We start from the raw sequence: 23,802 nt of genomic DNA on the forward strand, positions 1-23,802 counted from the left end.
CACCCTGATAGCATCCGATTCGTCATCAGTCCATAAGAATGTCGGGTTCTCTCCATTTTGTTCACATTTATAGCGTATTGATCTTTGAACACGTCTGTGTTGTTTCATTACATAAGCAAGCAACAGCGCTCTCCCATGGCCTGGCATACTAACTACATCCTTGACAGTGTGTCTGCTGCTGCAGTGTAAACGCAACATTTTATTTAATTTTTTTTAACGGATTAGGTGTTGTCACGTGAAACGTCATGTAAACGTATTGCAGTCAAACTTACCGTCGTAACCAGGTTCATGAAATCTGTGCTGCACTGTGTAGCTGGTAATAAACATATACGACAGCTGAAATCGCTGTAAAAGTCTGTAGGAGGCTTTGACTCAACTACGTGCCAAAATGTGACAAGGATGACTAAAGGAGCGAGATCAATTAGTAGCTCTCACTGCGAAAATCCCCGAAGGTAAAACTTGACAACAAGTTGAATTATAATGATTTTATTTTTCTTCCCAAAGACCTCTGGCGTGATTTATCGGCGCCAAAAGCAAAGTAATTCTTTCGCCTTTTCCAAGACAGACCACTGGGAGCATCAAAATGTCCCCGTATGCTTTAGAATTGCACCCATTCAGGGAATAAGTGCTATAAAATGACACTTCACAACCAGAGGACTCTTACAGAGGACGTCTTATTCCATTCAAGGCAGGAGCGCGTAAATAAACAGGAACGCGACTCGCTTCACCAAAGCTGAGTCCATGCCCTTCTTTTTCTCTCTGGGGACGGCGTGGTTAAGGTTCTGATGTCAGCCTCACTCGGCAGGAAGCATCACATGTGGGTTTGCCGGTTTAAGGCCTCTTTAATCTTTCACAAGCGTGATGGACTTGAGTTTCCCCTCGGCGCAGCTCTTGCAAGCCTTCTTCCACAAACACGCACATACTGTACGATGAGCCGGTCTCTCCTGCCTGCTCCTATCAGAACCAGCAGCTGCAGCGAGTCCCTGGAACAACCGCTTCCTTCGTTCTTCATTCTCTCTGCTGCTCTCACATCTCTTGCTCGCATCTCTCTAAACAGCATCTTGGTGTTTCGCTCTATCTTGTTGAATTGATTTATGTAATACCCTCAGTATTTCTCTAAATTTGCCCATTTGTTCAGGCAGACAATCATCACCTTTTTTTTTTTTTTTTTTTAAATAGAACTCAAACCTAATATTCTATCTTATTTATTCCAAATCAAGGCAAGAATTGTTCTCATATGCTTTTGTGGTCCGTGAAACTGCTCCCGGTTCAGTTACAGCTATCAACATCTTTATTAAAATAAGATATATCAGCTTGCAATTTAGAAATGAGTTGATGTGCAACGAGATCAGGCAGGGTAAAGTCACCCGTCGGCACTCTGAAGGGTTGCATTAAAGGACTTGTTGGGGTAGTTTTAGAGAGCTCTCTCTCATTCGACTCCCCTCCTGGAGCCCCCACTGCGCCGCGCCACCCCTGAGAACACGTCTGACATAACTGGGTCTGGCTGTGCGCCAAAGCAGCAGCTCAGCGTTCTTCCCCGAGGCGGACTCTGCAGGCTGAAGGCACTGGAAAAGCTCACGACATTCTGCACGCTTCCGCAGAATGTCTTGAAACGGTGCGGTTGCTGGTTTGAAGCCTCGACTGCTCCGGCGCGTTTGCACGGGGATGTCTGTTGGGTTTTTTGGGGGGGAGTAAACTTGCAATAATACACATTGTGGAGAACGTTCCTATAGAAGGTGGTGTGCAGAACCAAACGTGCAACTAAGTCCCTGCTTTGAATCAGCTTCAGCAGCATATGTGAAGCCTGCGTCCTTCACTGTGAGGACGGGACTTCTGAAGTGTTGCGTTAAGTCAGCGGGTGACCGTGAGATGTTAATGAAGAGTGAAAAAAAAAAAAAACTGCCATGACGACCTTGTTTTTTTAACCACTGAGACGATGTAACATATTGTGAAGACATTAAAGTCAAAGCTTTGTGTCATTAGGACCATTTCTTACACTAATAGATCTCACAATATCTGGCATCTACTCTATAACACTCGACAGTGCCGACCAAGACTGATAACCGAAGGGTGTCTTACATTAGTCCAGCACATTATTCAAGCCAACCACTTAGGAACATTGTCCGGGATCAGATTAACAATCAAGACAGCTTTGGAGGAAACTGAAAAGGAAATCTAAGTTGACATGCCAGAACTTTGCCATCGCTTCTCTGTCGATGTGCTTGCATTGTTACTGGAGTGTTTGGAATGGTCAGAAATGCAAATTCGTTTATTTATTTTTGGTGATCTCAAAGGATTAAAAAGGCTTTATGCAGACCACTTATAATTTTGTATGTTTGAAAAGTAGTTCTTGTGGTTCAGTGGTTCTGCAGTTTTCTTCCCGGAGTTTTTTTTTTTTTTCCTTTCCACTGTGTCGTATACTGTTGGGTTTTTCTCTCTAAAAATGCCTTGAAATGACTGTGTTGTATTTGCCATTATATAAATAAAATGGAATTGAATTGATACAAAAAGCTGTTTTCTAAACTCAAAGTTTAGTTATTTGACAGTTCAACAGACTTTTGCGTGGTTTCTTGTCTGTCCCAACACGGTTTGGTGAGAATCCCAAATCCTGGGTAGTATCAGAGAGCCCACCAGGTTGGGCAGTAAAACTGAAAGTGAAAATCAGACTGGGAATACCCAACCCTTTTATGAATTTAGTGGAAGTGTTTAAGCCATTTCATTGAAAGCCTGCACTCATGATGCTTCCAAGGTCACGAGGGAATAATGTTTTTGTTACAGTGATTATGTATTTAAATTTTTTTTTCCTGTTAACTGGAGCAATATTGATTTTAACCATTGTGTAAGCCAAACAGGAATAGGAGACTATGCAAATATTCATAATTTAGCTTATTCGGTCTTGATTTGTCTATTTCATGCTTAATATAATCAGGCCAAGCCATTAGCTTTATCTAGGGATATCTAACAGATACTGTCTACAGCTGATTGCTTATTTAATCTAATATAAGGCAGGAATAGGACTCGTATGTCATAGCAAGAACTTATACAAGCTCTTAATTAAATTAACAGTGATATTATTTTATTAGATTGCGTTCATTATGTTTCAGGTAGTTTTCATTGTCAATATCAAATCATAAACACACAGTGATTCATGGACTGTAAAAATGTCAGCCTTTTTAAACATTTACAACATAAACTGCGGTAAATGCGAGTATCTGGCCTTGAAATGCAGACGTTTAGGGGCGAGCATCTGTCCATTAATGGTTGAAACTCGTTGGCTTTCATTGCATCTACAGCAATAAGTGTCACTGTTTCCTGCTTGTTAGTCATCAACTGTGTGTAAGAGGCAACCGAGGAGAGGGGACACTGTGATATGCCGTGACTGTTTGAAAATTCATCTAAAAAGTGAAAAGAGTACAGATCCCCCCCCCCCCCCCCCCAAAAAAAAATACATTTAACTACTTAACTACTATCGTTTGCTGTCTTTCTAGGGGAACAATTGGATTCAACGTTGCTGCAACGGTCAGTAATGTTCAGTCATCTGCCAAAGCATTAGTGCCGGTGACATAAGAAATAGAGAAAAGGAATAATAAAATCAAGTTAAGGTGGATTCTTGCATTTGGTGGTCACTCACTAAGGAAACTGCTTCTGTGAAACACTTGCCAAAAAAAAACATTTCCCCAGATATTCAACACGACGATTCCAAACAGTTGGAGGAATTACTCTTCTACATATATAAAGGTACATATTCTCTCACTTCCATTTAGACTTTTGGGCAAATTGCAGTCTGCACATATTTTGACCTGTGGGGCTTCGGTGGTGATCATGAACAGGAAAACTATGCAAACTCTACACTGAAAGACTGGGAGTTGAAGCAGGAACCAGACTGCTGAAAGCATTTTCTCCTGAGTCATCAGAAAACACCAAATATTGGTCGATATATGGATCTTTTAAGGTGTCTGTACACATTGTAATTCATTCGGGTAAGAGGTATATCAAATATATATCCGGTCAGCCAGACCAGGACACGAGGAGGAACGTCTATCGAGACATTCGCATGCGTCCAGTAGACCTGATTTGAAATGTTTTGAGATCTTTTTAGGGTCCATAAGAGATTTTCCTCCTTTAGCTCATGTTTCCAAGACATGTTGACATAATTACGTCAACATAACCAGTCGATCGACATGATTAAAGGCTCCAAATACAGAATATACTCCGAGCTCCATACGAGCCAACAATGCTTGTGGCGTTTTTTTTTAGTGACTTCACTACGACAGCGCCAACGTGCTTGAATCACTGCAGTGACGGCGCAGGTGCACAGCGATAGAAAAACATCTATCTCAGGTTTGTGTGTTCAGGGACGCTTCCCACAGCGCGCCGGACCGAGAGTCGAAAGTCGAGACGGAGCTCTTAGGTCTGCCGGGCGGAGAAGGGTCGCGGAGTAAAATCCGCCTGCCGGCCCTGAGCTATTGTTTTCACAGCCCCACTGTAATAGCTTTATCTTGACGAGGACGAGCGAGGACAAATCTCCGCAGCTCCGTTGGTGACGTGTGTTTGCGTATTTGCATCGGCGTTCTGCTTCCCTCTTCATATCTGATTTGGCTCTCACCACTCCTCAGAGCTTTTGGAAACAATTGTGTTGGTCTTCTGCCCCCCCCCCCCCCCCCCCCCCCCCCTCTCTCTCTCCATCTGTCCGTCCCTCTCTCTTTTTCACTTGTCACACACTCTCTCATTCTGTTGCTTTTCTTTTCCCCCCGTCTTCATCCCCTCCCCTTGATGTACCAGCTCAGCTGACACACATGAGCAGCCAAGCAGAACACACTCGTGTATAGCGCAGCCCAGCAGTGTGTAGATGAGTGTGTGTGTGTATGTGTGTGTGTGCTGTGTGTGTGTGTGTGTGTGTGTGTGTGTGTGTGTGTGTGTGTGTGTGTGTGTGTGTGTGTGTGTGTGTGTGTGTGTGTGTGTGTGTGTGTGTGTGTGTGTGTGTGTTTTGCCCCCGCGGTGAGTAGTGAAACTACCCACTGAACTAGATCAATTTGTCAAGAGCAGAGAGGTGTGGGCCTCCAGGACCACCGTAGCACTGTCTTCAAGGTAAACAGAGGAGTATGGATTTAAAAAAAAAAAGGAATTCCAGAAGATGACGCACACACACACACACACACACACACACACACACACTCTCTGGATCACTTCGGATCAGCGTGACAGGAGCAAACACCAGGAGGAAGGGACACTTCATCACTGCCACTCCTTCAGCATGTGTTGCGAGTGTTGACTTTGACAAAGAGCGGTCAAGACCCCAACGTTGACTGTGCATTTCATGTGTGTGTGCATAAACAGCGAGAGCGCGGCCCACCCCCGAGAAGAAAGCGCTGGCTCATTAGTTAAAGGGAGGAGGGGGTGGTTTGGGGTTTGGGTATAAATTATCAGCCGCTGCCCCGAAAGAGCCGAGTAAAGAAAACAATGTCACGGTGCGGTCACGGGGCGAGCATCTTCTGAACAAATGATGAATGTCTCTCTTTCTTTCGCTCTGCTCTCTTCCTCTGGCCTGTTGCCACGGCGATTAATTCTGGGATGTACAAAGAGAGGGGGGGGGGGGGGGAGGAGAGAGAGAGAGAGAGAGAGAGAGAGAGAGAGAGAGAGAGAGAGAGAGAGAGAGAGAGAGAGAGACATTTTGGACAGCCTTGCTTCAAAAGTCACAAGCTTATCAGAACTACACACACACACACACACACACACACACACACACACAGGTGAGTTCCAGCCAGCCCCCGAGGGGCGTTCCTCTCTAGTTAAAGTTGATTATTCTATTAGTTCTACTTCTGTTTGTTCCTGATGTACAAAAGAAGAAGAATTATCATGAAACACACGACCCGAAACACTCGTTTGAGCAGTTAAGCGAATAAAAAGTTAAAAGGCCGGGTATTAAAGTGACAGAAGCCCGAACCTCCCTCCTTCCTACCTCCTCTGCTGGGGTTACCAGAGACTCTGAAGCATCCGACTTCCTCCTCTCGGATCAGAGCGCTGGGAAACCAGGAGTGACATTCCAGATCACCAGTGATCACACCTGCTGTCGCAGGGGGAAACCGGCTTAATTACACTTCAGCGACCTGTTAGCGCCAACACATCCGTCAGGGTGTACGCTGATACCATGTGGGGGCTTTTTTCCCTTTTGAATGTCGGAACCCGCTAGAAAATGAAACGGTCTTCTGATTTCACAGGAGAAACATGTTTCTGAAATAACATGCCAAACTATAATCTTCCAAACTTTGGACACATATTGGTATTTTGAATCGCGACTAAAATAATACAGCCGTGATTTAATCTTATTTAAGTAAGCCATAGTTGTATAAGTTCTGAGTAAAATCAGTTCAATAGCTATTTTTAGTAACTAAAATGACCTGAAATTATTTCATGTAGAACTGACAAACTGAATAAAGGAGAAAACCCTAATGAGTGTCAACCAGCAGAGCTTTTGATTTGATATTAACAAGAGTGAGTCATGTGACATTCAGTAAATCAACAATGTAGCTTTGTCACTAACTTATTCAGTAACTCTTCATTTTATATTAGTATTCATTCAAAATTAACGCAAACACATTTTGATGAAGTCAACCAGAGATTAAACAAACGTCATTTCGGGAGCTTCTTAGCGTTGAAAGTGATAAGTGATTAAAGCCTCGTTTTCACAACGTTTCAAGAGGAATCACGTTCTTTAGCATTTTCATTTCAGAAAAGTGTTGAGTTCACACTGTAACGTTTTGAAAACGATGTCCGTTTACATGGAAACGACAGAAACGGTGAAGACAATGTGATTAGCAGCAACGTTTCAATAAAGTTGTCCTCTGTTTCCATGGAGTCGGGGCGTCTTTGAAAAGTTGCCCCATGAAGGGCTGGTTTCAAAAAGTTCCATTTTCATTGACTCTATGCGTTGTTATCGTCTAAACGGACACCCAAAGCACACGTGAAAACCTTGTCGCGTAAACGGGGCCTAAGAGAAAAAATATGGAAACATCCATTCAAAACGATGCTTTTTAAGTTGAAGAGAGAGCTTTTATTTGTAAAACTAAACTATTGTTGGTGTAATCGGGCTCTTAATTATAAATAGAAACAAACAAATCCTATTTTATCACATTGCGCGACTGAACACAAATGTTATCTGTCACAGCAGAACAAGAAACTCAAGGAACAAAATAAATCGTACATTTGTTTTGAGTCGCATTTCACTTAACTCGATGAGCAGAAAAGGAGCTGATGTGATGCGACTGGCACATTGTGGTCGACGCAGTTGCCTGGAAATCGACAGCAGTTATGAATCTTAAAGGAAAAAGGTTGACCAAACGGTGCATTAAGACGGTGTCACATTAATCAAAGGAAGCAAAGAAAAACTGATCATTAATAAAAACAAAAAGCTGATGCAGCTCACGTGCTATAAGTTTGTGTCACCCGGCCCTCGGACCGGCGCTTCCTAATATCATTGTTCTCTTCTTTCTTGTCGTCTGCATTTCCCCCTCTCCCCGCCTCGGGAGCGCAGAGAGGTGGACGGTCAGATTAATGAGCTCGGCATTCAACCCGCTCTTCCTTCTTCTCAGCGTCTCTCTGGATGCTTTGGAAGCCAACGGGATGAAAAAGGCCCAGGCAGTAACTAGCGTGCTCATATTTTTAAACCTTTGTTTATGCTTTGTTGTTGACACGAAGAGTGAAAGTCGCCTCAGCGAGCGTCAGCTCAGTGAAGAAAGAAAAAAAATAAAAAAAATTGAAAATGCTTTCGCGTGTAAGCGCAGGTGGCAACAAGCTACAAAAATCCACACGCAGATGCTGACGCGCGCACCCGTCTACCACTTCTGCCCGTGTGTGTGCGTCTGTCGCCCCTGCTCGGATCTGTAATTACAAAGGAGAGACGATAAGCCACTTTTTCCCTCTCCTGTGGGAGCTCGCAGCTAATTATAGAGCCAGCGGTGCTTCAAATTGCCATTTAAAACAGCCATACGGTGGGAGACAATAACGCACTCCCCTGGTGGTGTCTGCGAGGAGGTATCTTAGTAGAGGAGATAGCAAGAGTAGCAATGGTTGAAAGGAAGTGTGTGTGTGGGGGGGGGGGGGGGTTCAGCCATGTTGGGCAAAATATATGACTGATTCCCTTGAGCAAAGAGCCGTATTTCAGCTGAAACGTGTGAATGTTACAGTGAGACGACAGCTATTGGTCCACATTAGGAAGAGTGAGTCAGGCTGACGTGAGGGGTCAGCGGGTGGGGTAAGTGAGATGACGGGGTACATTTCTCTCAATTTTGCCTTTCGTTCGTTCACACAAGGTAACGCAGGCTATCGCGTCTGCTCGGGAAGCAACAAAGTAGAACAAGAGGCTGAATGGACAGAGGCGACACTCCCACGTTTCGGTCGAAGATGGAAAACAGACGGAAAGCTGTGGGGGAGAGAGGGAGGGAGATGGAGGGAGGGAGAGAGGGAGGGAGAGAGGGAGGGAGATGGAGGGAGGGATAAGAAGGAACAAACAGAAAGTAAAAAAGAAGGAAGGCTGGAGAAAGGTGGAAGAGGGGATTTGAGGTCTGCGGTGGAAAGTGCTTGGAAAGAGCCAACACACACACACACACACACACACACACACACACACACACACACACACACACACACACACACACACACACACACACACACACACACACACACACACACGTGGTCGTCTTTGACACACACAGGAATCCCAACATACCCTCCCCTTTCTTCTTTCACACAAACAAACACTGAAACCACATGAAAAAAAAAAAAATACATAAAGGGACCGCGCGTCACAAACGTATAACATTGTGTGATTTTATGTATGAGAAGTTTTATATACCTCCACGGTGGTACAATTGCACAAGATGTTTATTACAAACCTGTATAATAACATATTTAACAAGTACCAGCGAGGGCGTGCGTGAGTATGTGACCGTGTGTGGTAATATTCCGACAACGCTCCCTCGGGGTTACATGCCTGTAACTCGTGTGTCAATTAATTACCAGCGCCTGTGTTTGTGTGTCTGTGTGTTTGTGTGTTTGAGTGCGTGATTGTGTTACCGGCCATCAGTGTAATGAGTGTAAGAAGAGCCGTCACCCGACACTGGTCCCATCTGTAACTAACACCAGGTTGGATTCGGGGAAGATATCGGTTGCAGACGTGTTTGGTTTGCTGTAAGATAATGTGTTACCAGTCGCCGACGCAGAGTTGAATGGGAGCTCTACGGTTTGAATGCGGACGTCCATCAATCTGTCCCTTTTCATGTGACTCACCAACATTAAAGTTGCAGCTGGCTGCAGCAGAGCTCCATCAACAAAGGGCAAATGGGCGGATACACCTTAAACAGGTCACCTCTTCATCGCAGGGGAAACAATGTCCTCACAAATTAGATTGATCGGGAGGTCAGCTCGAGTGCCTTTGGATGGCGGGATTCTGGAGTTTCTGAAGAAAACGCAAACAGGAAGTACATCCTTTTGGCCCCTCGGTGCAATCCAGTGACGGTTCTTGCTGTGAGGCATCGGCGCGAAACCAGTACGTCACCGTGCCGCCTTTAAATGCCAACAACAAGGTCAATGTGAGAATGTGGGACTGTCCGAATCTGCTCCCGCTTATTAACACAGAGTGATGCTGGCATAAAGGACAAAAGGAGGAGCCCTGACATCCCTGTTTCACACAGCTTTCCCTGAAGGGACTACAAGCTATTCAAAGGTGAACTGAGAGATATAATCTCCCCAATGGCTCCTAAATCAACTTTAGGGTGTCTTCTAAACCGGCCCTGCCCTCTCAGACCGTCTCAACTGGCTCCCGACTGTCTATGTGGTGTAACAGTGGCTCGACTTCATGTTTATCCTTTACTGCTGCTCAGAGGAAAAGTTCCGCCGACCCCATGCTCAGACAACTCAAACCGAAGATTTCATGGCAGCAGGTGAAGGTTGGGGATGTAGGGTGATGGGTAACAGAGGTAATTTCAAGGTCCTCCCTTCTGTCTCTGGGACATAAACCCAATGATTTGTAAACTCTTCTTGCAGTATAGTCTCTGTCAGCCATGAGCTCATGTGAGAGAGCGAGACGCCTCGGTGGCGTCATGGCAACCTTCATCATAAAGAAGTTACCCAAACACTACCGGTTCTTTCTATTCCCAGTGAGTCATGAGGCCAAATTTTATAGACAAAGATTTCACAGTAATACTGTTCCTGCAAAGATGCCAAATATTCACAAATGTGAACGCCTCATAAATGTCTTCAATCCAGCAGAGTTTTAATTTAAATTAGTGTCCGGTCAGATGTAAAATATAACGACAGTGTCTCGTTCTGTCCCTGAGTTATGGCATTGAATACCAGCCAGAAGTAGTGTTTTTTCACAAGATTATGATGTCACAGCGAGGCCGAGTTTTAACCTTTCCGACATAAAACATTATCACTTCTTCATTTTATGCTTTCAGGCATAATTGGAAATCTGTCTTATTTATGTACTAGTGAGTTATGAAAAAAAAAAAAAAGGAAAAAAAAAAAAGACGTGTTTTCGCAGGTCAAGCTGACTTTGACTAGACCACAAATTTGTAATCAGTTCATCTCTAATTAATTTTTGCCAGATGTGCTTCCGTCCTCACACTTTTGATTTATCCGGTCCAGATTCTTTTTTTTTTCTTTTCATATATAGCACTAGTTCGGTTAAGTCATCTTAAGGCATTTTACACAATTAGGTCAAGACCTTAAAAGGAAAGAGGAAGAGTCTCACGACCCACATTGGCAAGAACAAGTTCAAGATGTTAACCTCTGAAATCTAAAAGGTCCATCGCTGATGATTTGATGGAGAATCCATCCTGACATTACAGGATTAAGTGAGAACAGGATGGAAACACTCCCAGCTGAAAACCATAACTCTTCTTGCCCCAGCTGTTGCTAATGAAGAGTTATAAATAACACTAATTTACTGTATGTCGGCAATGTAGCAAAATCATCATCTGTGAATATAGAGTGAGGAATTTCATAAGAACAAAGTAATTCTGTGTGTAATGAATTAATTTGCTGAGTTGTTAATACAGGGACAGAACATGGAACAAGACATGGACAAAGGAGCACTGCCGACACCAGATGAAACTGTTGAATTTCCAATTCCCCGTGCGACTCCTTGACGTCTGCGCTCCTTTTTGTCCTCATGGTGTTGAGAAGGATATCTTTTACCGAGATACCACAGCAAAACATGTGTATCTATAATGTAGGAGGTACACGACTTTATGCAAATGTTCCCTTCTTTGTGGAAACCCTAAATACTCTCAGCGTACATCTAACGAAAGCAGACGACGTGACAACTGTCGTCTCCGTGCAGCGCGGCTTTGTCGGGGAGAAATTTCTACCACAGTGTGACTGCTTTATGTAAGATCTCCATGAGTCCTCCGATGGTAAAAATACCACCGCAGTAATCCCACCAGAACATTTTGCCTTAAATATCGTGTGCATCTTAACGCCGGGACACAAAATGTGCATTTGCTAAAGGTGGGTTTGCTTGGCACTTTGGTGCAGTCAGCGGTGCTAAAGTGTTGGCAGAGGATGTTGGGAACATGCTTTTTGGGGGGTCTCTGATCTTCTTCTATATATTTGGTTATTTAGCGCAATTATGAAGCTTCGAGTGATGTATTTAAGTTCATGATTTTAAAATAAGAGTGTAGACAGGTTTGACTTGGGCTGCTATTTATTGACGTAGGTGGTTGTATCTTGTAATCCGGCTGGAATTGTTCAGTCAGACCTGGCAACCATGGCAGTGAAAGGAAACTGAACACAAGATCAAAGCCTTTCAACATTAAAGAAACGCCTAGAAAGTATGTCGAGTTCAGGAAACGTGAAGGACGACTTCACAAACAGAGGCTGGAGGCATTTTGAGTGTCCATTTTCAACGGCGCCCGGAGCCACTGGGAAATGAACTTCTTGAAAAGGGCTTCCAAGGTGGACTTTTCTTTTCTTTTCTTTTTTTTTAAATGCTTGGACGGGGCAAAACAGAACTTTTCTGAAACCAGCTACGAAATAGTTGATTCATTCATCACAATAAATGAGACATGTGCTGCTCACTCTTGAATTGAACGGTGCCTCTCGAATACATCTGGATCACATTTGGAGATGCATTTTATTAGAAACACCCACTACTGCGTGGGCCAATATGAAGGAAGACAGTTTAAAGCAGCTCCAATGTTACTGCTCTCTCCGTGCATACATAGGGGGTTTTATTACAGAAAAACAACCCTACCACAAAACTACATTGTTTTCATGTGTTCCTGCCATGTAAACAGATATCTAAATCCAAAAACGATGTGTTTTCACTCGTGTGGTCGTGAGTCTTTACCATCTAGACGATAATGTAGAGTTCAGAGGTCCAACTTCATCAATGTGTAATTTGTGAGCATATCAGTTGGTATTTTAAGGGGCACACTTAAAAATCTGTGAGATTGTGTCGGTTGTGCTTTCTGGTTTTTATCATAATCAGGACGTCAAACAAGATCAATATCCGTGTCTGTACTTTTTGTTTCGCGCGTGATGGTCGAGTCTCCGTAGAGTCCAAGTCAAACAAAGCGGGGCAATGAAGTACCTTTCTATGGAACATCTAAAATAATTACTGGATCATTAACATGAGATGTTCATAAAATGTGTCTGCTGACTTTGAAAATACATTCAATATTTCAAGGGATTCAAATGTTCAAATCCAAATAACTGTCGTCTTCAGAGCAATGCCTAAATCAGGGTTGAATATAACAAATATTGACCATTGTGAGTCAAAGTGCATGGCAGTGACGACAAAACACACAACCTGACCTTTCCGCCTTCACACTCAGTGAGTTGTGAACTTCATGAGTTGTTTGTTAATTTAACTGCCTGACGCAACGCTCAAAAAAGTTTAACGGTGACGAGCAACAAATGAGACACCAGAAGAGAGGTTCTGTTGTGTAAACCACACTAAACCCAAAGTACTAGTTTTTATGAGAGCACAATGGTGTTTACCAACCTTTAACAGCCTTTCCAGGATGATAAAAGCTTTTATCACGTGATTTCACGGCGAAAGCATTACAGTGAGGAGCATCAAACTGAAACAAGTTATTTGTTTCAGGGCCAAATATAAATCGATGCTTTCCTGCAAAAGTAATTGATTTTTGTTTATACTACTGATTGTGCCTCCAGGTAGCATGATGGTTTATTCACCTTTTTATTTAGCGCAGAATGGCAGCAGATAATGGGCGGCAGTAAAGACGAGGCTCTCGCGGGTATGAGACGGCACGACCGGAGGCTACGAACGGGTTGGGCCCTTCCTATTATTGCTCCAGACGTCGCGCCTCCGTACCGAGGCCCGTCTCGCGGCAGGCCGCTCAGCTGAAGCCCCGCATTCCGCAAACAAGTCACTCACCCACCCGGCGCACGCCCGTTACGAAACCAAACACACCCCGAGGCGCAGATTTGAATATAAATTCAAACATAAACAAACGCATCATTCCTCATCCTTGACAAATTCCTCTCTACTCTCCTGTCATCACTTTCCTCCCTTCTTACTTTAGCTTCCCCCTGATGGCAACCTGTCAGTCTGCCTATGTTGGCTCACAATCCATTTGTCTTTGCTTATAGCCTGTGCGTGTCTCTTCGCATCTGTATTTATTTCCACGGAGAAGAGGCGGAAATGCCGACGAACAAGCGCGTGTGGTTATTGCAGACAGACGGAGCGATGTATGCAGATGTGTGTGTGTGTGTGTGTGTGCGTGCGTGTGTGCGTGCGACTGGAAGTTTGTAGCATCCTCTGCCAATCAGCCAATCAGTGGAATATATTTCCAGCCACCAATTACAGAGGAGGCGACAGCACCAATTTGATCTTCCATTATGTACTAATGAGATCTAGATGAATAAATGGAGATGATGGAGAGAGGCAAGAAGGGGGGGGTTGGTGGTGGCGGGGGTGGGGGTGGGGGTGCGGGGGGCTTATCAACCAACGACTGAGCATTTGAAAATATGACTGACTTTTGTCAAAAGGTGTTCAAATATGGTGTCACTTATTTTCTCGGTTTGTGGATCAAGAGCTGACCGTTTCCACCCCCACTTTGTCTCGTGAGGTCGAATACAGGCCGTCAGTACAAAATAATTCATTCATCTTGTCCACATTTAAAGTAAGCCGCACACAGAGCGGATTCTATTGGACCGGACAGGACAACAAAACCTGGGTCGCCCGTCACTCTCCCCGGGTCCCGGACCAGGTTGCAGCAAACAGAGAGGAGGGGACTCTTTTCTTTTTTTTCAGCAGGTGTCCAACATGAGTTCCTCCTTGTCAGCTATTAGAGTGAGCAGCTGCCCTGTTCTGTCCCAGACGCAGACCGTATTGATCTCTTCTCCACCATCCAGGAAGTTGAGATCATGTCCCGCCGAGTGATGTTCGAGGATGATGCCGCCTTCATCAGTCAGCCGTTAGCATAGCCACCGGCAACAGCTTTGTGCATAGTGCGCGTGACTGTGTGCGCTGCTTCAGCTGGTCATGGAGGTATGGATCCGTCCAGGGAACGGTGAACGGGCAGGAGTGATCCATTTTAGTCCTGAAATTTCAAAATGTTTTGATGTGGCCAGGATCACTCCGGAACAATACATCCAATCCACTAACGTCTCAAACAGGGACAGATTTCTTGATGTGCTGCTTGTGGGATATTTCAGTCCAATGTTCGACATAACCAGAGCATTGGGACCGATCAGCAGAGGAAGAGGCTGCTAATCTGCCTGGAAACTATAAATGAAAGCCAGCCTTCTGAATAATTTACTCCATAAGTCAAGCAAAGATAAATACTGGATTTTAATGTGGAACTACAGGATCGTTAGTTTTGCTAATGGGTGAATTGTTTTACTACCAGGATGTGTTGACTTTAAACACCAACCAGTCTGGTTGTCATTTCTAATTTCATTCATCATTCATCTCTTCACGTGTTCCGCGTCGCTTCAGGACGATTGTATTAACGAGAAGAATTCAAGGCGTGCGACTGTTAAAGGGAAACTGGGAGAATCAAAAGCAAAGGAATGAAGGGAACAAAGTTTTGTTAGCGATTTGGATATTCTCCTCGGGCTGCTCGAAAAACTTCCACCACCTCCACAGCGGAAGAGGCAGGGGGCCGTCTGCGTGTCGCCGCTGACAGATCCCCATCCCCGGGGCTGATCTCCTGTCACACCCCCGAACCTCGCACTCCTCTTCAGAAGTATTAGTTTGAGCGCCGGCTGTTGTAGAAGTGACAGTGCCATCATACGAACGTGACCTTAGGGGCCCAAACAGGCTGCGCGACGAGGAGGAATATGCGTGAGGGCACGAGGGGAGAGAGCTGTCAGCTTAAACTGGGGACTTGTCAATAGTCATTTGTGTTGGTGGGAGCGCGCCCGCGCATCAAGGGCGACAAGTTTCCTGATCTTTGTGTAAACCGCAGCCAACGAGCGACTGCGCTGACTTTCAAGCGGTTCCTTGACAGATTCACCCTGGCCGTGAACCAAAGGAACGGAAAACATGGCCAATCAATTTACCAGCCTTCTGATTCAGTGGTGGCAGTCTGGACGATGTCTGTACCCGAGTCGAACGAGCGGCGCCGCATGCTCAGGACGGAGACGTTCCCTCTGTCGTGGAGAAAGGCCTATTTGTAAGAAGTTTATTTTATCTCTCATAAAAACATTGTTCCACACGATGGAAGCACCGGGGAACATTTACAAAACAGACACACATCCAGTTGAACTGTCTAAGAAAGAATTGAACCAACGAATCCACCAAACGTCAAACTCAAAACCCAAAACTCAAAGTCCGGAGTTCTTCTATGCAACGTCATTTAAATACAACTGAACTTCACTGCTCGAGCACGTCGTCTCGCAATCCGTCTGCAGGTTTGAGCTCCGTCTGTCCGCATGTCGAAGTGTCCATGAGCAAGTCACTGAACGCTGAACTGTGAATGTGTGCGTCAATGGGTGAACGTGACCAACCTTGTAAAAGGATTTGATTAAATCAGTGCAAAAGGGCTTTATATGTGAATTTCATTTGCTTGTGAAAATCTTAAAAAAAAAATCAAAAATGAGCTCAAATCAAACAAGAGCATAAAATAATATAATGTATTGCAAAAAGATAGAAGAACTTGAAGTCTTGTGTTGCCTGCGATGATTTAGTTTCTTTAATTGTTCTCATTTGGTCAAAATAAAATGTTCTAAATAATGAAAAACATTTACCTTTACCCACCATCCATCTGCTTTGTCCACTCTGAACTTACTGTTATCTCCAATTCTCATTGTCTTAGAGTAAGGAAGGTCCCGTGAAACTCTTTTTAATTCACCATCAATTAGGATTTTAACAATCAAATTGCCACAAATCACTTATAGATGACGTCAATCATAGACCAGGTTATTGAAGATGCTCAGTGCCAGATATGTGGTCTGGAACCTGCGGCTCTGGAGACACATGTGGCTCTTTAGCCTCTCTGTGGAGATACATCAATAAACATTTATACATATTTTTACACACCAGTCATTTCCAGTGTTCATTAAAAAGGGCTTTAAAAAAAAATACCTGAAATGGGGGGAAAATATCTAAAACCGCAATAAATCGGAAAACTGCTGACACAGTCTAGAAAAAGAAATGTCCCTGAATTTCTAAAAGAAAAAAGCTTAGAAGTGGGAAAACACATCGCAACGGCTAATAGAAGAGCTAAAACAGTTAAAAAGCTGAAATGTCCAGATTGTTAAGAAAAAAAAAATTAAAAAAGAAGGATGAATCCACTAAAATCAGGTCCAAAAACAGCTGAAAACATAATTAAAGCTTCATAAATGCAACACAGGATACAGTTTTTATATCAAGGTAAACTTGTTCCGTGGCTCCACTTAAATTTCATTTGGTGGAAAGTGACAAAAACGGCTCAGAATTGTTGCAGACCCCTGAAATCCAACCTTCTCACTGGTTTCTCAACACATTTCCTCAAGTTTGTTTTGTCAAGGTTTCTGCCACTAAAATCCCTGCTCATGTTCACAATGTACCGGCGATTACTTGTATGTTTCCAGTGACTGTGCACTATTTTACTGACTATCTGACCAGAAACCCCACTTTGCCTGATAACTTACGCGTGTCCGTCGATGTCTAACACAGATATATCGAAGGATCCTGCGAAAGGAAAAAACGCTTAGTTCACTTTATTTAGATAGAATTTTGGGATGTATGAAAAATAGCAGATTAAACAAAGCAGTTTAAAGAAAAAGTAGATCGAGTAGAATACTTTTATCAGTGTCGGTGTTGCTTTGTGTTGACAACTTTTCTCTCCTTCTTCTCTATATAGGGTTGCAAATACAAAAATAAAGTAAGGTGTCAAGCTCATGCCAGTCGGACCCCGGACACCCGAGGGTGGCTCTGCTGCAGTCCGTTACGCTTTATTACCCCAAAACTTGTCACTGCGTTTGTCTGACTCCATATTTCTTCATTGTGAGGATTCTGAACAATCCACTACTGCTTTGGAGGGTTTTTCCCGCCTCTGAGCTCGCCCTGTGACTCTTTTTAAAAGTGCGCGATTGGATGGCAAAATATATTAGTTGTGCTTTATTTTAAAGGCACTTTAGAGGAAATTAAGTTCTACATGCGACTAGTGAGTGTGGGTATATGGCAGCAGTTGTGTGTGTGTGCGTGTGTGTGTGTGTGTGTGTGTGTGTGTGTGTGTGTGTGTGTGTGTGTGTGTGTGTGTGTGTGTGTGTGTGTGTGTGTGTGTGTGTGTGTGTGTGTGTGTGTGTGTGTGTGTGTGTGTGTGTGGTAAGCCTGGGAGGAATGTGTTGATTCCCTCTTTCTGTGGTGGGTGGGCCTCGCTGTACGCTGTGCCAGGCAGTAAAAGCCACCAACTCAGCTCTGAGGGCTCTAATCCCTCCATCCTTCCCTTTTCCTTCCCCGTCCTCGCGTATATTGGTTTGAACCGTTCCCCTTTTCATAGACGGGGCCCACGTGGTTGCCAGGTTAATCAAACAAAAACAAAAGTAAAAAAAAAAAAAGAAATGGAATGAGAGGAAAACAGAGGTAAACAGAGGGAGAATTGAAAACGATAGGGGGGGGGGGTTCGCCTGATGTAGGAAAAGGGAGTTCGATGTTCGCGGAGAGGCAGAGGGAGGGCAGAAGACGGGGCGAGGAGAGATGGAAACGGCCCAGTGGAAACCATGATGTCATGATTAGTGAGGTGCGACCATCCTGCAGTCGCACTGGCACCACACGGACGCCGGCGTGCGCACACACAAAACGTCTCTGTCTCGGCCCCTAACCGATCACAGCTGCTTCCAGAAACAATGCCGCCATTGTCGCCGCTCAAATTCTCCCCCGACGTGCACGCGCAGACACACACACACGCACACACAGATGTGCTCACAGTGCACGTGCAAAGAGGCTCTGCACTCTGACTTTCTGATGCTTCCCCCTAAAAGTGCCAAGCTGGTCGCCGATCGCTCAAAGCTGCTGTAAGCAGAATCCCTGGAAAACTGCACATGACTTATCCACATCATCACAATTTTCTTTCTTTCTTTTTTTTTTTTTTTTTTAAATCCACTTAAGTTGTAATGTGAAGTTTTCCAGAATCACAGCGGGGCATCGAATCGCAGCAGAATATAACGCTGCCAGGAATTTGGCACAATGTTGTGCGAACACCAGCATCAAGATGGAAATTTATGAGTGAAAATATTGCATATTTATCTCGGCGTGAATAAATCTGCCTGCATCCGACTCCCTGTCTGTGACAGATTAAATAAAAAGCCTGAGCAAAGTTTCAGTGTTTTCTTTGCTTTCTATTAATAGAAAAAGGCACACATGGTGATTAAAACCAAAACTGGCAGCTCTGTTTGAGGTTGTTTTTCAACCTCCCGGGACTCCTGAGAGCGGAGCAAACCGAGCTCTCCGAGCGGCGGGGGCCAAGCGCTCGCGGAGGGGCTCAGTTAATACGTAACGACGAGTTAACTCATTAGAGATCAATTACCAGCGAAGACGAGTCTGAGGGAGGAGGGATGATGGAGGGACAAGAGGGGAATAAAAAGGGAGGGAAGTGATGGAAAACATTGTGCAAGCTGCTTTGGTCATAAAGAGCTGGGGGGGGAAAAAAGTGCTGACTCATCGCAACTTTCTGATTGTATTACCTTGGAAAGTATGAATGCAGGGAGAACACAGCATGACGCCTTGGCACTGGTTGAAGCTCCCACATCTGGGTGACATAAATTACCTCAGCTCGCTCGTGTTTGTGAGCATCCAAACAAAGTAACGACCACGGGCAACGCCGGCATGACACGGGAAAACACTGACAATACATCACATTTGTTTTATTTATTTATATATATATTTTTTTCCATCTTTTGGTTGCGTGATGAAGGAATGGAGGAGCTGCAACCTCACAGATGTTCACTGCAGCCCGAGACTGAAACGATGTACTGTAAGTTACTGGGCGCACAACGGCAGAAGCTCTTCTGCTCTCAATTTTGTAATGAAATATTTCTAATTCTGAAAACATGTCATCAGTAGCTTGTTCACTCAAACCAGTAGACGCGTTGTCAGCTTATAGATTTGTGGGACAGTTACTTGTCTATACTAGTGTGAGATCACTAGAGTTTTAGTTGCTAGTAGCATTCATCTGATATACAATCTTTAGCATTTAAAAGTTTGGTTGGCACGGCAAAGTTTGGAAAACAATGTGCGTTTACATGGAAACGACAGAAACGCCGACGACGTTGTAGTTTTAATGTAGGATCACTAGTGGGTGCTGTTGTTAAGGAAACAATGCACGCACGTGTAGCACTATTTACTCCGGCTGAGGTGCGCATGCGCAGTGGCAGCTTTTTTAAAAAAAAGTTGCGCTTCCTCCCATTTCCATGGAGACGGAGGCAGAGTCCGACTGTTTTCGAAAAGTTCCACCTTGGCAAAAGCTGTGTTTCCAGTGGCTCTGGCCACAAAAGTTTTTCATTTTTACTTGAAAACGTTTTTTTTTTTGTAAACAGGGTCTTAGAATGAATGTTTTATATTTGGAAGCAGTATGAGTGACCTGCTTTTTCTGTTAACGGGAGACAAAATGATTGGCTTTTTTTATTTTTGCTTTGTTTGTCATCTTAGATATTTGAAGTCTGGTTTCGCTCTTTTTCATTCATGTATTACAATTGTCGCACATGTTTTAACAAATCTCCTTGACCCGGGACGTAACACTCAGAAATTCCACTTTTACAAAAGCCCGTTGTGTCTGCTGCATCAGTTCATGCATGTAACAGGGCACGGGATCACTAATACTCCTTATATTATATTAAACTCAACATTAGCATCACATTCATGTTAAAAGCATTCTCTCTTTTGCTCATGCTTCTACAATCAGTCGCTTGATAAGTCTTTGTTCAACAATTTATTCCTTCACATTGAATTTCCATAACATTTTCCTTCCATCAAAGATGCTAATGATTCTTTTTTTTTTTTTTTTTTAAATACTATTAAAGTGACCTATTTTATAAAAACTGGGCCCTGCGTCAATTAGCGTGACACATCCCGGGATGTTGGCTCATGGAGATTGATGGCAGCCTAAAAATCCAAGGGTGAAGTACGAGAGTGGAAAGGAGCCTAAGAAGTTCCGGCTCGTCGGTACTTCTCCCGACAGCGAGCTCATTACGGACGGAGATAGAAAGAAAGACAAGAGTCCGGACTAACCCCTCAGACGTGGAGAAAAATACTGAATTGTTCACCGTGGGCAGCCAGGAGGAAGCAAGCTGCTTTGCAATTACGGTGCAAGAAAAATAAAGCGGGGAAAATATAAGTCGAACCAGCGTGGCACGTTCGGCACACGCATCGGACGAAGAGAGGAAATGAAGGCGAGAGCGACGCGGCAATCATTTGCAGTTTTGATACGTTGCTCTGTAAATGAATGCAATTTCATTTTTGTCACAGTCCGTGTCAGCGACGTATGGACTCCCTGCGTCACGCCAATGAGGCAGCCGGAGGATTCGTGTGAACGCCGACAGACAGAGACGCAGAGGCGGAGAGAAAAAGTGAAGAGTGTTTGTGGGGGTTTTTTTGGGGGTATTTTTTGTCATTATTCTGGGGATGAAAAAAAGCTGACGCTGTTCGCAGGAACTCGCTCATTAACACAGGGAGTTTGAATAAAGCCTCCTGCTACCTCGCTGCTGCTGACAAACAAGAGGAAAAAGCTGAACACCTGCTACATTTTCTACCACGGTGAAGTGAGGAGCTCAGTCCTCACCATGTCGCTCTCTCACTCTCTCTCTCTCGCTCTCTCTCTCTCTCTCTCTCTCTCTCTCTCTCTGGTCATTCGATTCAATCAGCGCTCTGAGAGGGATGGATGAGATCGCTGCTTTGACCTCTACTCACAAGCAGTCATCTCGTCTCACCCAAAACAGCATACACATGCAGACACACACACGCGCCTCGAGACAACGGGGGTCTATTTGAGGAAATGACATCACAATCAGCCGACGTGTCGCTCGGGGTCAAGGCTGGCTGGAACCCGCTGGAGATTATCCCGGCGAATGGTTATTACACGCCTTATGAGGGATTGCTACCACGAGGGTGACTTCAGATTGCCCCCCCCCACAAGTTAGATTGATAGCGCGGCCCATTACTGATAGATGGATGAAGCAGATTATGGAACGCTCTATTAGTGTCACTTCATATAGGCGGTTGAGGTGTGTGTGTGTGTGTGTGTGTGCGTGCGTGCGTGCGTGCGTGCGTGCGTGCGTGCGTGCGTGCGTGCCGGCAGCGTAGTAGAAGGGAGAAAGGTGTCTGGAACAACCTGCCACTCGTCACTGATTGCAGCGCTGAGGGTTTGAAGCTTATCTGCTGCAGAGCACCGCTGAAACTCCGACCTGACTCCAAAAGCATGCAGATATTTTAAACCTGCTTAAAAAAAGCGCATTTAAACCCAGAGCAGAACTGAGTCATCACGACTTCGCGTAGTACCTCGTCTTATATGTGTCTGAACAGGAGGATACTTTGCTTCTACTGCATTGCTCAGAAGTACTTTACTGATATGCACATTTCATGGTGTGAAGTAATTTACAATATATATATATTATAATTTTTTTTAAAGCCATTGCTGAAAACTTAAATGGTGCTATAAAGCAGGTAACATGAGAAAAACAACAGCATTGTTGCAAAGACTAACACCCAATTAACATCCGGTCTCTGAGGGACCAATTTAATTGAAATTCTGCATTGAGAAGCTTTTGGACATGCATTTTTCATGCAGAAACACTTCCCAGTGGTGATTACTGCCTTGTTTTTTTGTTTTTTTCTTCCAAGTTTTAATAAGGCATGTCCCAATCAGATCGCAAGCATTGTGTTTAGGGTGTGCGTCCTCTTGAACATTGTTCAATAGATTTGACATCTAGTTAATTGATCCCGGTAGATCCAGAATTTTAATTTTTTTTTGCCTAAACTAGCACCTTGTTTGAACCGTGTTTCTAACAACATTTAGCAGTCACTTGTAATATGAGCAATACCGGCGTCTCACAAGGCAGTCATTCATGGCTGGACACTGTCAAGGTTAAAAGAGTATCGGACATCCTGAAGGGGGTCCCCCATCCATTAACCCAAAAAAGACACAAGATCAATAACAAACATGCTCACACATACAATTTACAATACCTCGGAATCTATTATATCCGGCAAGCTGCTGAATACCAAAAAAGCTTAAAGTCAAAGTCACTATTTTAGCCATAGTTAGCCTTCATTCACGGGACTCAGTTTACCAGATTAAAAAAAAAAAGAAGATCTATTTCACGTAGACTGGCATTAGCATTAGCAACCCTGTGGCTACACTAAACTAGAAAGCCAAAACAGGACATCACCTACTTGTAACATCAACATTCAAGGTTTTAAGGCATTAGCATCACATTAGCATCACATTAGCATCGCAGATGTCTGGTTTATCGGGAGCTGGATAAATTTGAGCTAACACTGAGTAAAAGGTAAAAGCTACATGCTGGACAGTTTCCCAGACGAGAGAGACAGAGTCGTACACACAAACGCTCACTGCTCCAAGCCACTTCGAAGCGTTTGTTGAGTTTTGTGGGAGGAAATCCGCGTGCCTGGAGAAAACCCACACGCGCTCGAGGAGAACATTGAAACTCCACAAAGACAGATTCAAAGCAAGCCTATGGTTTCTTTCTCTGAAGCAAGGCTGCCAAACACATGTGCCGCCATCAATTTCATGCAATATGTAGAAAGTAAACATGCAATGAAATTTAATGGCCTGGCCAAAGCAAAAGTAGAAACTGTCGTCTAACGCAGCCCTTTGGACAACTCTTCAGGTTTTTGGCCCTTTTTTAACCGCCATTATTTTCATTTTTCATTGTTGTTGATGAAGCAATTCATAAATTCAACAAAATGTAAAAACGCCACGGGGCATATTCTGGATTCTAGCTGAAGAAATGAACCCGTCTGAAGCTGCGTGGGGTCCTACGGAGAAATGAATAGTCAGTGGGTGGACTTCATTAAGCGCCCGACTGCCCTTGGGTGTCGCGCCCACAGTCCGCGAGAGCACGCACCGATGAACACGGGCATGCGGAATGATGCCTGCGCCGGCACATAATACACTCCGGAGTACGGTGACCGTGACTCCCGCTCGTTTTCGCGCTTCGTTAGGAGCCGCCGCCGCCACCGCGCCCGCCCACCTTCACCTGAGAATATGCTGCAACGGCAGAGAAGGTCTCCCTCCTTTTTCTTTGGGCCCATTCCCCCAGACGAGTGGGTTATTAACCTCTGTGGAGCTGCAGGTAAGGTGACTCACCTCTGTTAAGAAAATGCCACCC

This window comes from Lipophrys pholis (genome assembly GCF_963383615.2).
Source record: "Lipophrys pholis genome assembly, chromosome: 8".
NCBI classification, from domain to species: domain Eukaryota; kingdom Metazoa; phylum Chordata; class Actinopteri; order Blenniiformes; family Blenniidae; genus Lipophrys; species Lipophrys pholis.